The following is an 18,503-nucleotide window of genomic DNA, read 5'->3' on the forward strand; positions in this document are numbered from 1 at the left end:
GCTCCAGGTAAGCTTTTGAGGTGGGGGTAGTTTACTCCCACGTTTGGAAGTGTGGAGCAAAAGGTAATTGTCGGCCAGGGTATGTTTAGACAGAATAAAACATGCATTTTTGTTCTAACACACTATCTCTTTGTACTTGGGAAATACATTGAAAACAAATGTTTATTTTATCTTACACATCCCTCTTCAGATCAGATAATTCAATAGTACAACTCCAATGAGTGGCACGAGCTTCCAATACCTCTGCACTGAACACATCCGCACAGCAGAGCAAGCGGCAACAAGGGGCAGACACCTCCAATCAATCAATACTTTATTTCATTTTGTAAACTCCATAAACACACAAATACATAAAACACACCATTGATACATAACGCTAAGTCTACAGATTCTCAGTGCTCTGAAAGAATTGCTCCTGATGTGCTAGAGTATATCCAGCGGTGTGGTTGGCTTACTTGTTACAATCGTTTAAAATCTATAGCAGACATCAACAAAGTCCAATACCTAACATACAGTAAGCAGCTGCTATAATACGCCATTAAGAGTCTCCTATTCTAGGCAACACTCTCTGTCTAATAGTCAAAGCATGAGTCAGAAACTGTTGCACAGCAAAACAGTAAATTGTCTCAGCCTCCAGAAAAATATTGAAGTGTCGGCATAGGTTGTTCAAAAGGCAAGAGGTTCCAATATAAGGAGAAGGTAAATCTGGTGGGGAACAGTACAGGGAAAGAAGAACACGAAATGTTTTAGGAATATCAGAGTCAGAATAACAAATAGAGACCCCACCATTTCCGAGTAACAGTGGCAACTAACTATCGCTCCCTTTTTTTGGGGAAAGGAATACAGAGAGGTATGCCCTGTGCTCCAGATAAGATTTTAAAGTGAGAGTATTTTACTCCCTATTTCTGGAAGTGGGGAGTAAAATGATTTTTTAGGGAGTAAAACCATGAGTCCCATTCCCAATGGGAACATTTTTATAAACGAGTAAACATATGTTCAACTTTAAAACAGAAATATATTTGTGAGAAATACTTCTTTGCACCAAGCTATTCATGTACATTAAAAGATAATGTGACCCCTTCCATAATTATAGTTGTTTCTTCCTTTGGTACTGCTGGTCCAAACACATCCATGGATATGTTCGGGTGAAAGCAAGGGCAAAAGCTCCTTTGTGTCCATTACCCATTTTTTTATTGGAGTATTTTTACTCCCCATTTTTATTTTTTGGGAGCATTATTTGCCTTTTTTTTTTTTTAGAAAGTAAAAGTGGCTGATGGGGCTCGGTACGCTGCTTACGTGGAAAGCTAATCAAACTCAAAGTATTTAAGCAGAACAGTAAACGCATAGATAAAGCTTTGTCGAGTCCATTGCATTCTGCTTGCAAATGGACTAGGTTTTACTTGTAGATCTGCACAGTCGCACTTATTTTGGGAGTTCTCAGTAGACCACTTTTGTTCGTACCTTCTGATATGTTTTTTTTCTGTCAGGCATAAAAAGGACTGGGAGCCAGCAGGAACCCATCACTGAGCACTAAAAGCAATTGGAATCACCAGGTTTTGGTCACAATTCACTTTCACCAATTGACCTGCAGCAGCTCACCTTTCTGGAAGGCCAGGTGGACATGTTGTAATACGATCCCTTGAAAGAGCTGTTAAAAGAACGGTATCATGACATTTCTGAAAATGCAAACTAGGATTTTCTACACAGTATTAGCTTTTGAAAAGCAGTGTGTTGGTTGGAATTTGAGGTGACCCGCAATCAAACAGACAAGGCAGGAATAAAATAATACAATTTAAAAAAACGGTAGAACATTTCCTTTTGTTGTAAATACATGGTTTGAAGAACTCCACATCTTCCATTAATAGCGAGCACAATGGAAAGCTGCAGGACATAAGCATGTGTTAAATTGCTGAACATTAAATTAAATGCAAAGGTTCTTTTCTACTGTCATTTTTGTTGTTGCAGGGGAATCAAAGTTTGAATTGGGTGCAATGTCCTAATTATCCAAGAGCAAAGTCTACCCACGATGGTCAGGGAGGAAAGTTTTAATGTAAAGCGATAATCTTGCTCAGGGTAGCGGAGGACAAGCGGATGGCCTTATACTACCCTGGCTATCACAAATCGACTCCTGTAGCTACTTTCAGAGAAAGTCAAAATGTAGTTAGAAGATGCTTTCTGTAACCCAGACACCAAGAGAGCACCATTATCTGCAGGAGTCCCATAAAATGCAAAAATCACCAAGAGAAAGGTTGCCCACTAACACTCTGTAGTGCAACGTCTTGGCTCCATTTGAGGACACTCGGAGCTTCTTTAAGTGCAGATTCAGCATTCCTGAAATTCTGCCACTGCTCTCCACAGGTCCATCCCAAACTCCTCCAGATCCCAGATCCTGCAACAACTCTTCAAGAGCCAATTTTCCATCCAGACTGACACACTCTGCCTTAACGCTTTTAGTGAGATATGGGAGAACTGCAAAAGGGCAAACACTGTAATGAAAAAAGAATGGGGTTTGCTGCAAACCTGCCTGACATATACATGCTCCAATAGCAGTGGATACATCCTAGCAACCCCTTTGTGGATAGGGGCCTATCTCACTTGATCAGGAGGCCAGTTGCCTAAACACACAAAGAAGTGGGACGGAGGGAAGGAGGACGGAGAGAAATCTTCAGGAAATGGAAAGGGACATGGAATGTCCAATATGGATGTACCTTCAAGACAGCCATCTTTAATTTCTGTCAGATAAAGTTGTCATTACTAAAAATAACAACGAAATAGGGGTGTCAAGATTGTCAAGTACCTCTTTGAGCATAAGTGCAAAAGGAAAGAAAGGAAATATGCACATTTATCACTCACGCTCAATTCGTAGACACATTTGACAACATACATTAGCTCCGTTTATGTGGCCATGGTTTTCAGAAAACCAGATGCCACCTAGATCCCCATGGCACATTAGTAGCATGGGAGCCCTACGAAGGTATCCGTAGCATCTGACAGGTGCAAGCATGGTTGAGCGTTAACAGTGAAGGTATTGGGCACAGAGGATAGACCTTGAGGCAATGCTGCTGCCCAGGGTATATCTGGAAAGAAAGATTGAAGCCTCGTTGTCTGGACTCTACAGTTCAGAAAGGACCATAGCAATCTAATGGAAACCAGCTGCTTCATATTCAGGCAATGCAGAAGGAACTTGCAGCTGACTGTTAAAAAAACGGACCAGAGGTTGAATAAGAGGACTAACAATTCAGCCAGGTCTATGATTTCTAAATTCATCACATTCCATGGTGAATTCACACTTCTCTAAATACCAAATCGAGAAGATTGTTGATACTATGGCGGGATTGAATCTGTTCTACTTAAGAAGCCTCTTTTACATTGGATAGCTCAGGGCCAACGCACTAGTCTTGGAAATAAGGCAATGTAGAGCAGCACATCTTAGATACCTGGTCCCGGACTCAGAGGTTGGACTCCAGCATGAAGCACAATTAAAACAGCGGTTTCATTAATTTGCTTACATTGTAGAGATGGCAGATTGGTGAAGGTCTGTATTTTTACAGTATATTTGGGTCTAATGATGGTTTAGTTAAATTTAAACAGGACAAAGCATTTCCTCAAATGATATGTTGATGATGTCTCTGATGAGACATGTGACTAAGGAGATTAAATCATTGAAGGTTCGCTGAATAAATGGCTATTTCAGGCCTCGTGCTATGGTGGCAAATATCCAATTTTGCAGCAGGAAAAAAATGAAACAGAAGAAAATTAATTGTGGTAGGTGTTCTTAACTAAACTAAGCATAGGCATTACAATGGACTAGCCCTGATGGACCACAGATAAACAGTGGACTGGCAAGGATCATGAAAACAAGGTAGTAATATGTGGTACAACTAATTGGTTGCCAGTGTGTGGAAGTTATTGCTGTGGATTATTAGGGGATGGGTGGGAAAAGACATTTAGCTCTAGGACAACAATACATTACTTTGCAATGTAAAACATTATTGATGGTTGGCCTGAGAAGCAAATATCATTCCAAAAAGCTGTATTTGCCTCCTATATAGAGAGAGGTCGGGTAGTGGGATACAAATCATTTAACGCTGGAACCAGTCATTAGGATACTTAATAATGAACTAACAGAGGCTTCAATTCAAGGTCTCCATAATTATGATGAACTATTCAGTATACACAGTAAATGAACTTGAGTAGTCAATTGATCAGAATGATCGTGTCTTATCAATAAACTTAATAAAATCATCAGAAAACAGTTGAGGGGGGGGGTCACTAATTGTTCTGGCCATTCATCTGAGAGCTAACTACATTTTCAACACGTTTGTTCAGGTCATCAATAGGTTTTGAACCTATTTGTTTTCATATTGGTCCAGGTGGGAATCTGCAGTTGAAGCCAGGAACACACTGGTGATGTGCTCCTACTTCTCCAAGACCTCCTGAACAGATGTCACAGAAGTTCCTTTGTTGTCAAAATCTGCTGGGTGTCATGGCACTCACAAAAGGTTGGGGTTGCTCCGAGGCAGACTCAGCATGCAGGTATCTTGACGTGCTGCTGGAGATGGCCTGGCTCCCAAGTGGTGAAAGAGTCTCTCTCTGATGTGGATTCTCTGATGAATGTGAAGTTTATCCTTTCTTGAAAAGTTCTTTTCACACTCTGTGCAGGGAAAAGGCTTCTCTTTGGTGTGGATTCGTACATGTAGGAGAAGTTTATCTCTTCGGGAAAAGTTCTTCTCACACTGTGTGCAGGGAAACGGCCTCTCACTGGAGTGGGTTCTCAGATGGATGAGAAGGTTATCCTTCCGGGAAAAGGTCTTCCCACACTGCATGCAGGGAAAGGGTCTCTCTCGGGTGTGAACTCTGTGATGGATAATAAGTTTATCCTTTCGAGAAAATGTCTTCTCACACACTGTGCAGGGGAAGGGTCTCTCTCGGGTGTGAACCCGCTGATGGATAAGAAGTTTATCTTTTCGAGAAAAGTCCTTCTCACAATCTGTGCAAGGGAAGGGTTTCTCTGAAGTGTGTATTTTCTCATGAAGGAGAAGTTGTTCTTTTTGTGTAAAGTCCTTATCATACTCTGTGCAGGGAAATATCACTTCTTTGGTGTGGGTTTTCTGGTGAAGTAGAAGTTGTGCTTTGTAAGTAAAACGCTCCTCACAATCTCTGCATTTATAGCGATCTTCATTCTTCATAATTCCAATTTTTGAATGGACAACTACAGAACAAAAAGAAAATCTCAAATGTTAAATAGTTATTGACGGCAAAGTAAGAAACATGTATACTCTGAACTTCCTCACAGCTAGGCTGCGTTTCTTTTTATAAATCGGCAGATTGTTTACGTTTAAGCATTAAATTAACGTTTTCAAAAGATGGGCTCCCATATGTAGACACAAACATATCTTCATTCTGAATCTTTTGGGATTTTAGTGCAATGCCTGCATATCATGGGATACCAAAACTTCATTTTTGCGCAACTTCCCATTTATCTGGTGATACAGCTTGTACCCAAACAATTGATTGAAGAGGTTAAGGAGACAATTTCAATTTACTAAATGTTCAATGGAATCTAATGTCAGTACTGGAAACTTCCATGGTGTTTAAAACCTGTGCTAGTGGGACTGATCTTTGCTCCTTGATAAGTCAACACCACCTCTATCAATTTCCAGAGAAACCATCAGTTGTTCAATATTTGCAAAACTGGCAATGTTAGTGCTCCAAAGAACAGGACATAAATATTTCAGATTTTTATCTGCCAAATGTCCTCTAATAGTTGGTATCATTATTGCACCCAAATGCCCACCACTGTGCCTCATTTATTGCCCAACCCTATTAGGTAATTAAGTAGACTGGATTCAGGAACAGCTGTATTGCTATATCACAGCTAAGCAATACGCAAGTAGAAGCTAGTCCAGCGACACTGCAGGCAGATGGAGAGCATTCCAGAAAAATTTGCTTCAGTATTTAAGAACACTTTCCGTCATTAATACAACCGAGAACATACAAATACAGCAATAAAACCACCCTTTATGGGCGGCTTCATCAGCTGGTAATGACCGGGCCCCAGGTTATAGGCCTGAGCAAATCAAGGGCCATAAAGCCAAGCCCTGTTGCCATTATTGGCCAGTGAAGCCCGCTCATCTGGCGATTATTGCTATTATCACACCAAAGCAAAACCATGGGGTGTGAATAGCAATTAAGGAAACAAAAACAAACAGGGGTTGTGGCGATTGTATGGTCAATAGAGAAACATGTAATTAAGATTTAATATCACACGTAATGCCAGAGACCAACTGTGATGCTGGAAATGCATTGGAGGGACATGACCTTCATTTCCTTGTCCTATACTACCTTATCATGTGTGTTCTTTGTTGTTTTCTGCACAGGAGTCTAGTTGGGACTCCTGGCCGTGCAGCTCCTCCTCTTTTTTGGTTGTGGTGAACAGAGACCCTTGGGATACCCTTATTGCACCCCTGGGTGGAGGTACAACCCTGTACCCCTAGTGTATGTTTTTGGGCACCTGTGTGTGGCTCACAGAGCTGGGTATGGGCTGGTGGCAGCTCCATGCTGAATTTGACAGGTGCTCAGAGTATCCCCCCATTTTGAGGATACCCATGCCCTGCCATAAGAATCAGTTGATTCCTGATAGAAGGCAAGATAGCCCCTGTGGCCTCTTGGTTGCTATTGCCCATTACCTTGTTTTCCCAAAGTACTGGGAAGCCCTGACTCTGTCCCTTCCCCTGGCTGGCTGTTGGGTGGAAGAACCATATATGGTATTGTGGGGGAAGTCCAGGCCAGACTGGCTGGAGCCTTCCCAGTGACTTGTATGTTGTGGGTGCACCCTCGGGATGGGACCTAGGCGAAGAGTGTGACCAATATGCATTCTATGTTATGGGTGTCTGGTTTCGGTGTGTGACACAATGAATGAGACAACCCTGCCTGAAACCGACATGAATGCAGTGTGGTGTGCTGAAAGGCTGGGTGCTTGCCCTCAATCCACTTTCCTTGTTATGTATGTCTGGATGGAAGTGAAAAGCTTGAATGCCTGGGAGCCTGATTGGCTGCCTGCCTTCATTAATGCCATTCTGTCTGATTGGCTGACAGAGCTTGGCTCAGCAGAGTGAATGAGGGACAGATGTGTACATCTTGGGACCTCTCACTTCCGAATTTGTTCAGAAGCTGAAGTTGAAACTTGAAGCTGCTTATCCTTGAAGCCCAGCTGGAAGAAGAATAATTGCTGCTGCTTTCCTTCGACCCAATCTAAAAGCTGTTGAGTCTGTCGAGGTCTGATCCAAGAGAGGAAATGGCTAGGAGACATCTCCCCGAGCTATGAGGGAACATTGTTCAGAAGCTGATCATTGAGGCAGACTGCAAGCCAGTGCCGAAAGGCTGTTGACCAGAGAAGGGGTCCGCCAAGAATCTTGAAGTAAAGCACCCGCACTTTGAGGCCATCGAAGTCCATTGCCGTCAACCGGGGTTTCGAGGATTTCCATAACCGCTGGAAGCCAGTCGAGTCATGTTGCCCAGAAGCCGGGACAGCTTGACGTTGTGTTGCTCAATGACCGGAGCCGCAACGCTCCACCTTGCCCAAGAACATTGAACAAGGGGCTCCCTTGAACATCACCGCCGACCGCTTTGTCCTGCCGGAGAAAGTCGAGGTTGTCAACAACCGGGGAGTCCACCGTGGGTATCCTGCCACCTGAAGCCAACAAAGACGCTGACGGAGTAAAGATGCGAAGTCCAGCCTGTGGTGAAGCCCCGATCGCCAAAGCTGTCCCGATGCCCGCTACCGGGCCTACACTACCAACTCTTCTTTGCGGCACCAAACACTTTGCATCGAAGTGGACCGCACGCCTCATCTTCCCAGGACTTCCATGAACGATCGTCGAAGGGCAAAGTTGCTGTCTCTACGCCAGTGTTCACTTTTCTTCGAGGAATCACGATGTCATGTGGCTCCGGCTTTAAAGGGAGTCCACTTTCGAGGGATCCGTTGAAGAAACTCTCATCTCAGGTACATTGGGGTGATTGAGCATTTTTACCAGGAAACAAGACTATTTAAACATCAATGGACTGGGCTTGTTAATATTCTTTAACACAGGTTGCCCAGGTGGGGGAATCCTCACTCAGAATTGTACCTTAGCAGCTAAAGAAGCATTCTGCCATTGTTTAACCTAACTTGCCTTCCTTCCTATGATCTATTCAGGACACATTGCTGTATGATTTGCATGCCCTTAGAACTGTCAGCAGGTGATGCATTTTAAAGGAGTCAATAGCTAAGTGTGGTACCACATAGACATTGTATATATTTGCCATATTAGAATTGCCAGAGCACAAAGTGTGTTATTAATTGATGTATATATCTTGAACCTTATTTTTTTTATATAAAGAACTGTATTTGCACATAATAGTGTGTGGATATTCCTTTGTGGGGGCTTGGGGAACTACACTGTACTTAAGAAACAGACTGCATCACCACCTGAGAGCTTAAGCCTTGGTTGGTCGTCCATTGCTACCACAATAGAGATCCTTGGCTGGGTACTCTGTGCTTCTACTCTGCCATATAGAGGGTAGTACAGATAACGCCCCCTACAGTCTTTACAACGGCCTCTAAGCGCAGGACTGGGATTCAAACCTGTGGCCCATTGCGTTGTCTTGCTTCCAAGACAATTGAATTGCCACAGAGCTATTCTGCTGGCCCTCCTGATAGGAGGAAGTGACTGGTTGCCATGGAGATGAAAGGCAGGGCTCTGCTTGGAGGCCCTATTCCAAATGAAGAAGGAACCAATAGTGCCCGAGTAGAGCTGTAGAAAATTAAGGAGGCAGGGAGTGTCATGGGGGTGGACTGTGAGCTGCAGGCAGATAGGCACAGGTTGTGGAAGCAGAGGCAGGCGGTGGTCTGTGACCTGCAGGAGGGCTTGCCCCCAACTCATCATTGGCTTGTGAGATTCAGCCTGGATTTAGAGCCACTCTAAGAACTGGGCAACCTGCAAAGGTGCCAATTTCACTTGACATTGGCAAGAAACCCTTTCTTCCCTGGAAAAATTGAAGATGTGACACGAACAGACTCAGTATAATGATTGGACCCCGAGGGAATTTGTTGCCTCTGCCCAAGGGGGAAGGAATCCACTGCCCCCTAACCTCCTGGTGAGGCTAGTGAGGTGAGCATGATCCACAACCCCCTCCCTATGAGTGGAGGCAAGTGAGACCTCACCGGATTCTTCCATGCAGCTGCCTCTCTTGGAACGTTATTCTTTCCTTCCTTATCTTATAAGTGTCCCTTAAGTAGGAACAGACTCCTACTTAAGGGACAAGGACACCCATTCCTGTGAGGAACTCCCTATACCTACAAGCATGATGGCATACATTGGACTATAAGGTCTTGTCAAACATAATGATTGCGTCAAAGAAGAGGCTGAAAGATGCTACCCTTCACAAGAAAGTGTAAATATCTCTTTAACAAAAGCTGACCAATCCACTGAGATGAGTGGATTGAAAGGAAAGCACTTGTCATATAAGGAAGAGGAACAAGCACGCAGAGAGAGCGTGCCAGAGAGAGAGAACGGTGTATTTCCACGCAGGGGAAGTACCTAGCTGACGTGAGCCTAGGAAATCCAAACTTGCCGAGAGGCAAGTGAACGAACGCGGAACTATCAGTGTAACCGAGAGCTGAAGAGAATCTGCAATGGCGTCACCCAGAGAGGGTCACGGTGGGCAGCGGACCCATGCAACAATGTCAAGAGCATCGGAGGCAGGCTGCTGCAGACGATGTGGCTCCCTGGTGAGTAATCAAAGAGAATTGCAGCGAGAGGACCGCAGACAAGGGACGCCGAGAACGCTGGCAAGCGATGCGAAGAACCAAAACCGATGCCAGACCCGTAAGAGTCCAGGAACATTTCCAAAGAAGTGAGAAGGTAAGAGGGGCCTGGGGAGGCATGGGAAGAATAATGAAGAGTATAATACAGAACGGATAACTCGTCCCAGTACAAATAAGAAAACAGAATTACTAATTGTGAGCTGTGATGAAATAAATACAAAATGTATAACGCTCAGTGAAGGAGAATTGGATACAAGAGGACTACCATTGTTAAAGGTGAACAGTGATAGTTTATGGAAATGAAGAAGATTGTTCCCTGGAGACGATGAAAGTAGAAATACAAAACGTTTACTAAAGGTGAACACTTATAAGATAAGGAAGGAAAGAAAGAATAACGTTCCAAGAGAGGCAGCTGCATGGAAGAGAGGGAAATCCTCTAAATGTGAATTACAAGAGAGAGTCAGAGATATTCAAAGAAATGAGCAATAGTATATATTCCCATCCTATAAAGAAAGGAAAGCATGCAAGATACCCCAAATAAATGAGTGTGAAACAAAGAAGAGAGAGTATTAGAAATTAAAGGCTGACATTGCCTATATAACAAAACAAGCTGAACAAAGTAAAGACTTGTCCAAAGTGGGATACAAACTGGGCCTCATTACGAGGTAGGTGGTAAGGGATTACCGGCACCGGTAAGGACACCGGTGCTGGTAATCCCTTACCACCCTATTCCGAGGTCCCTTAGCCGATGCCTTCCTTAACACCTGGTAAAACCAGGCGTTATGGAAGGGACCCGTTAAGGGACTTTAGAGCTAATAACGGTACCGCAAATTGCGGTACCGCTATTAGCTCCATCCCCATTCCCATTGAGCCCTATGGGGGCTCGAATGGGAATGGGGAATGGTTCCCGAAATGGGGACTTACCCGGTCCTCCAAAGTTGGAATGACCCGGTAAGTCCCTATTTCGGGAACCCGGAACCGGAATGTGGTAAGGGGGTAGCCACGTGGCTACCTCCTAATGAACCCCACTGTCTACAGTAGGGAAAATAACATATATCAAGAGAACCAGTGCTAGAAGCATGACGCAGGAGAAGGTAGTCATTCCTCTGCCTTTATTTTGTTAAGATAAGTGATAGGGTCAGATAGTTATAATTTGGATGGTGGATGGATTTTTGACATTGAGAAACTGACTATTGATGAGCACCTTAGTTATTGTTTTGGCAGGGAACACTCCATAGCCACAGGGATAGATGGCTCTGACTATTATTTAAAAAACCTGACTTAAAATGTCCTCAAGGAGTCTGTGTCCTTCTGACCCGTAACAGTCATTAAAGGCTATGTAGGAGCTTATCAATTGGCTAGATGGTTTCTTCAACACCATTTCAGGTTTGTGACTACAGGTATAAATACTGTTGAGTTTGACTATCTGTATATGTATTTTCTTTGTTCCATTCAGCGTTTTAGATCATTTCAACTTTATTTGTAAAATATACTAACGTTTGTTTTGCCCCCACCGCCTTAAAGTGTAGCTTACCTTCCATTTTACATCAATACAATTGAATGAGGAAATCTCCCAGAATGCCTGCATTTCTTTTGTTTTTAAACTCAACATGTATTGCATTTTTGTAACCCCATACAGAAGGAGCTATACACCCCCTCCCCAAAGTTCTCCATGGGGTTATACTCACACAACTGAAATGTGCCCTTTTCCTCTCCAATCCCTTCCTCTTTGTAATAGGTGTATGGTTTAGTCATCCTCAATGCCCCTTCCTGAGACACTAAACAATACGGTTGACAGCGCATGACAAATTAGGGATTTCGCCCAAGGGATATAGCCGCTTGCTGTCAGGAGCTTAGATAAAGTACCCATTAAGGATCACTATCCCCCCAACCCCACACCCCTTTTAGTATACCGGAATCCCAATCCTCTTTCCACTGGTATCCTCCTCCCCCTATGATTCTTTCACCACTCAATTGTGTATATAAGGTGCTGAACCTCCTCTCCCCTCTGTACCATATTTTATTGTGAATTTCCCCAATTCCTCTGTAAATGTAGGCATATTGTTGTGCACCGTGTACATCAGCTTCTCCATAAGGTACACTTCCCACACTTTCTGCAGCCAGTCACCGGGTATTGCAGACACTCTCCATTTCTGTGCAACCGCTATCCTTCCCGTACGCAAGAGGGCCTCCCACATTTTGCTAAACCTGTATGCCTCATGCCGTCTAGGAGGGATTCCCAAGAGTAACGTCAGGGGTTCCAGCTGTATAGAGGTACCTGTAATATCTTGTATCCAACTTAACAACTCTGCCCAGAAAAAACGAATCCGAGGGCAAACCCATCACATGTCCACCAACGTCCCCAGTTCCCTACATCATCTACTGCATAGCAGAGATACTCCCGCGAACATCTTTGAAATTCTCACTAGGTCACCTGTGTCATCCGCGGAGAACCTTGAAATGATGTTCAATAGCATTGGTAGAGAGGTTTCCATGAAATGTTACCTTATAAATCTTTCCCCCAAGAACATCTGCCACTGTGTTACTCAACACCCGATCCCAATAAGCTTTAAATGTCCTCCTTATTTTAGCAACTTTTCACCAAGGATCTGTACATTTTAGAAATAATTCTCTGGCTGGGCTGTGCCGTCTCCAAGATCTTCTCAAAGTGGGATCCTGAGCAAAGTCTTCCTTCCACTTCGGACCAGACAACACTCCCTTGAGCCTAAGATAATCAAAGATTCCCAAATGTCCCCTCCGCAGCATCTCTCACACCGCCTCAAACTCTTAAAACTTGCCATCCTGAAAGAAACATGCCACTCTTTCCAAACCCATATCAGACCATCTCTGAGCATCCGTAAACCCCAGACTCCACAACAAAGGAGGCGGACCCCACAACGAACATAAAAGGGATGGGCAGAAGGACAACTGCCTATTCACCTTATTATTCCTCCATAACCACAACACTCCCACTCTTCCGTCAAACAAAACGACGACAAATGTGGTCAATTTCTTTAAAAAAGCAGGTAGCCGTGGAGCGTGGTGGGAAGCATCTGGAACAGGAACAGACGTGGGCACACGTTCATTTGTATGACCGTCATCCTATCTATTAATGATAAAGTAAGTTCTGCCCACCTCTAAGTCACATTTCAATTCTTCAACCAGAGGAACAGAATTCAGCTTATATAAGTCCAGAGGTTGCTGGGTATCTTAACCCCAAGATATGTTATCACCTTCTTTGCCCATGTAAGCCCCCCCATGCATCTGACCCTCTGTGATTAAGGGGACCCCATCCACATCGGAAGAATGATGGATTTGGAGTGATTAATTTTCAACCCTGCAAGGTTCCCATATGTTCGCAAGAAATCCAGCAATTCCTATAGGGAGACCCCCTGTATCCGTAATGTAGCAAAAAACATCAGCAAAGAGGGACACTTTAAATTCAACCCCTTCATAATCAATCCCTCGTATCTCCGAGTTCATTTTGATCACTGCTGCCAGAGGCTCTATCACAGGGCAAAGAAGAGGAGATAAGGGGCACCCCCGTCTCATTCCCCTGAACAGCAAAATAGTCCCCCGACAGAACCCCATTCACCCTTACACTAGCTGTGGTGTTCCTATAAATCACCTTCACCCATGCCCGGAAGTTCTCCCAAAGCTGAACACGACCAACACTTCATTAAAAAAAACCTATACTACCCTGTCAAAGGCTTTCTTAGAATCCAAAGACACCAAACAAGCTTCCCCTAAATGTTTTTGCACCTGATGCATATGATTCAATGTCTTGCTAATATTGTCTGCTCCGTGCATCTCCTTAATAAAACCCACCTGGTCCCCAGAATGTTTGCGAGAACATTAACATTGGTGTTAAGCAGGGAACTAGGTCTATAGATACACACTTCTTGGGGTCCATACCCTCTTTGGAGTAACCAGAATGAGGGCCTTAAACATCGTTTTCGGCCATGAGTTCCCTGTCAAGACCCCATTAAAGAACATTGTGGGTACTAACATATATCAAAACATCTTCTAAAACCTTACCGTGAGGCTGTCTTCCCCTGGGGATTTACCAGCCTTCATCCCCTTTATGGTTGAAATAACTTCTTCCAGAGCAATCGAGGCCTCCCAGTGCCTGTGCATCACTCAATGAAATCCCTGTAAGGCCCACTTCTCATAGACATGTTATAATCCCTTCCCAATAGCCATCACTCTCTGACGTATAAAGGGTGGCATAAAAACACACAAGCCCTTCTGAAATGACTCCATTGCTTCTTAGCATTGCCCCGTCCTCAGACACAAGTAGATTAAACCATCCTGGCCCTAGTTTGTTCCCTCACTCTCCATGCGAGAAGTTAATCTGCCTTTTTGCACTTTCTCATAGTATCTCTGCCCGAGGTTTTTCAGCGTCCGGTCTGTTTTAAAAGCTAATAAAGCCTGAAGTTCTGCCTGACATGTCCTGCGCTCCTTCAGTCTCCCTGAACTAATGCCACACCTCCCACAGGGCGATGTTTTTCGATTCGGCCTATCAATGCTTCTGCCCTCTTTGCCCTGTCCCGTTTGGCTCATGATGCCATCCCGATCAATATGCCCCCCCCCGCCCAACTCCCTCTAAGTGGTTGCCTTGAATCCCTCCAATAATATAGCTTTATAGACCTGCAGCGAGGGCAGTGCGGGCGTTATGGGCCCTGAAAACCGAGTTAATGCCTTTAACGAGGCATGAGGGACCATAACACCTGGAACGGCCCGTGCTACAGGTCTTTAAAGCTATTACAACACCCTCAGTGTTTAACTAAAGTTGAATAAATGAGATGTTTAATTGAAGTACAAAAAATTGCAAAATGGTAAATAAATGTTGCAGACTTTTTTTGGACTTCAATTAAACGTGTCTAATGTTTTTTTTATAGGGTGGTGGAAGGTGATTGGGTGGGAAGAGTATCATAAAAAACAGAAATCAGGTGTGGGTATGCCTTCCCAGTGTTTTAATTAAGGTAATTTCGGGCGTTTTTTCTCCCCCTCTACACAAACATACTCTTCCAATTACAGCACACTTACACGCAGTAGCACAATATTAGCAAGGACACTGCATATAAATCAACAGCGTGCTATCAACTTACCTTTGTATGCTCTGGTTCCCCATTGTCCTTCCCATACAGCCGGTCAGTTAGCACAGCGCTCGCTTTAACATCGTTGTGCAGAGCCTGCCGACGCAGGTTCGAATCCCGGCATGGCCAAACTCAGCCTTTCATCCTTCCAAGGTCGATAAATGAGCATCACACACCGGGCCTAATAATAAGTAGCCCTCAGATACGCTATGTAAATGCTAACTTATTATTATTACTGTGCACCACACATCCAACCAACGTGAGAGCAAGGTTCCCCGTGTTTCAATTGCGGCGAAAAAGGAAACATGGCATTTTCCATAGCAAATAGAAATGCAGCTTTCCTTTCTCGCCCATTTTACATTTGATGAAACGCTTTCCGTATGAGATTGAAACCGTTTCTTTCGGCTTCTAATGAGTGGGTGGGTCTGTGTTGCACACGTTGGTCTTGCAACACGTAATTCGGAACGGAAAGTTAACTCTTTTTGTTCCTTAACTTACACGCCGACCAACACGTCCACTTTGCAGGCTTCCACGCCCGCCGCCGGCTCCGCAGGATCAGGTGAGTAATTGAAACCCGAACTGTGAGCTATAATAAATCTGTGGACTATACCAGCTCGAATAGCCAGCAGATTTACCAATCAGGATTGCGAAACATCCGCTAGGATTTTCTAATATATCCATGCTGATCTCCAGATTGTCATTATTTTGGAAGTACTCCTTAATGTTCCACTGCATTTTCCTTATCAGGTAATCTTTCCAATGCTATTGCTCTCTCTGGGTGAACCTCTCATTGACTCCCCCTACTACCATGTCATAGTCGGACCATGAGACCGTACTGGTGGCCATCCTTTGAAACCAGGGAAGGGTGCTTGAGTCCACCAACAACAGATCAATCCTTGAAAACGAACCTTGCACTAATGAATATTAAGTAAATAGTGCCTGCAGGGTTGCTCCACCACCTGACCTAGGTTGTTTCTCCCGTTCATCCACCAGTCCACATTTTTTTAGATTCTCCACTTCTACATCTCCTCGCCACCCCCCTTGGTTCTCACACTGTATGACTTGGGATTTAGAACCATGTTAAGTCTCCGCCCATCACAAGAATCCCCTTCACAAACCTTTGACGGGACTGTCCCACCTCATCCCAAGAGTGTCCTTGACCCGAATTGGGACACTATACAGAAGCCACTGTCAATTTGATTCCGTGAAATAGGCCATTCAAAAAGATATACTGCCCCTCTGTGACATTCCTTTTTATCCACAATGAATCTACAAGCAGCCCCCAATAGTATGGCTACCACACATCTTTTTTCTGTCCCCAAAGAAAAATAAACCTCCAGGGTTACCTAGTTGCCACCCCCACCCTTAAAAAAGAAGTTTCTTTGATGAAAAGAACATTTCTGGTTCTTGAAATCCCTCCTCAGCAGAGATCTCTTGAGCGGTGAATTCAAACTCTAACATTCAGCAATCCCACTTTTAAAGAAATCCCCTCCTGTACCATTGCAATCTTGCATGCTCTCTCACACCATCTACCTCCCCTTGTATACAGTGCACGGCCTGTCGGAACTTCATAAAGTAACAGGAAATCCTCCAGGGCAACATAATCCAGACACATAAGGGAAAGGAAAGACACAAAAAAATCAAACGCATAGCAGCACACCGCTTGCATAACTCAGCACTAAAATCATCACTCCCCTGTTCGAGAGCCCCACCCGACCTAATCTCCATTCCATAAGGCATTTGGTCTCTTTCACTACCACCCATTCAAAAGAGCTGAGATACCAGGTACCATCCCTCCCAATACTTTCAATAAAGTGACCAAAACAGTGTGAACCATAGCAGCCTATAACTTTACCATCCAGCCCCCCCCCAAAATATCTGCCCCCTCAACTCTGAGCTCCCTGGGAGCCAGTCCTCTCTCATTATACTTTGCACATATATCTGGCCCGCCCTACCAAACTCCCCTAACACCTCCCACAAAGACCCCATACTCAAACACCCCTCCAAAAAGCCACTCCCCCCAAACTACTCAATTTCGATCAGAACCTTGAAGAGGGGCGCGGGGGGCAAAAACTAAAACAGTGCCCCAGAAAGCCATCTTATAATGCTCAAGTCAAGTGCTCTTCTTCCTCGGTGAGGGCGTATTAAGCCTCCAAAACATCTGTGCGCCTGAATCCTGTGGAAGTCAATACTTTCATTCTCTCTAAAACGGTTCTGTGGACTCTCTGGACTCCTTGCCTCCACCGGCCAACTCCTCTGTGACCCATTGAATGTCATCCTTAGTGGTCAACTGATATTTCACCCCCTCCCATTAAAAGACCAGATCGAACGTGTATCCCCACCTATACCGCACTCCTTTGTCCCGCAACCATTGGGTGAGGGGGGGACATTTCTTTCGACTCATCAAGGTGTAGGAAGAGAGATGTTGATATATCACCACCTTTGACTCCCTTAAAGTCGAAGGAGTCCATGCTCCTAGCCTTGTCCAGAATGTGGGCCATATAGAAATAGTAAAAAAACCTAACAAGTACTAAGTAAGGACCCCTTCCGCCTCCACCTGCCCTGTGGGATCTATCAATAACTACACGCGGGTTCTCCCTCTACCTGAGGACTCAGGCCTTGCAAATTCTTCTAAATCCCATTAGACTTGCAGGGCGAGTGCCTACATTTACTTACTCAACCTAATAGAAATGTAGTTGCCCCATGGTGACAGGTGACAACATATTTATTGGTACTTTCTGCATATCACCATAAGGAAACTGCATATTTGGTGCAATGCTACCACCCACAGGCCCGCCAGACACAGTGAAACCTTTATTTGCAATTTACTGCTAACAAAGTTTGTGTGCAGTAAATGTCTAATAAACGTTCAGACATCCCCATTCTCGCAAGCAAGGTCAAGTGCCATGCAAATGTGCTCCCCCTTAGTAAAATCTCCTCACCAATGCGAATAGCCTTACACATTATGCATGCCCTGGAATAATACATGAATATCCTGCATGTTCTTTTCTAAGCTCTTTGGGGACTCTCCCTCCTTCTCCTGCATTCCCCAAAAAGACATCGTCTCTCCTGATTTTGAACGTCATCTACCTCGAGACGTAGCTCATTGTCCTGTCGCTCTATTTCTGATATTCTTATGTGCAGTTGAGTTTCCAAAATCTTCATGGAAGATTGGTTTGTGTTCAAACCCAACCAGTCTTTCCTCCATGTCCACCACCTTACTGGATAGCTCTGCTACTTTGGCACCCATGTCCCCCCTCATCTGGATCGCCTGAATATCACTCTTTATCTCTTTATAGCCCATATCTCAGTGTTTGATGCCTTGCTTGTCAGATCTCCCTGGGACTTCTCAATCTCTGATCTCGACTGGCACCTGTAGCCACTCTGGGATTTCCTCTTACTCATCCAATCTCTTGGCCTGACCACTGTTACATGCTGCGTTTCACCTTCCTCCTTTCACACACCCCCGTACCCCCATGTCCAATGCCGGTGGCCCTTCATGTGTCTCGTCTCACCACTTTATCGCCCCTGTGTTGCAGCGTTTCACAGACGCAAGGATTTACCTCCATCACAGAGAGGAAACTCCACACCAAAGC

General features: G+C 44.4%; 1 long non-coding RNA gene across 1 annotated transcript in view; it reads right to left on the minus strand.

The window, feature by feature from the left end:
* Nucleotides 1-296: 296 nt before the first annotated feature.
* Nucleotides 297-18,503, minus strand: part of LOC138581427 (uncharacterized) — a 41,472-nt gene continuing 23,265 nt past the window's right edge. The window contains exon 2 of the long non-coding RNA XR_011304549.1: nucleotides 297-5,212. This is a non-coding gene — a long non-coding RNA (uncharacterized lncRNA). The remainder of the gene's footprint in view (nucleotides 5,213-18,503) is intronic.

Source organism: Ambystoma mexicanum, chromosome 3p (genome assembly GCF_040938575.1).
Source record: "Ambystoma mexicanum isolate Mex_15411 chromosome 3p, UKY_AmexF1_1, whole genome shotgun sequence".
NCBI lineage: Eukaryota > Metazoa > Chordata > Amphibia > Caudata > Ambystomatidae > Ambystoma > Ambystoma mexicanum.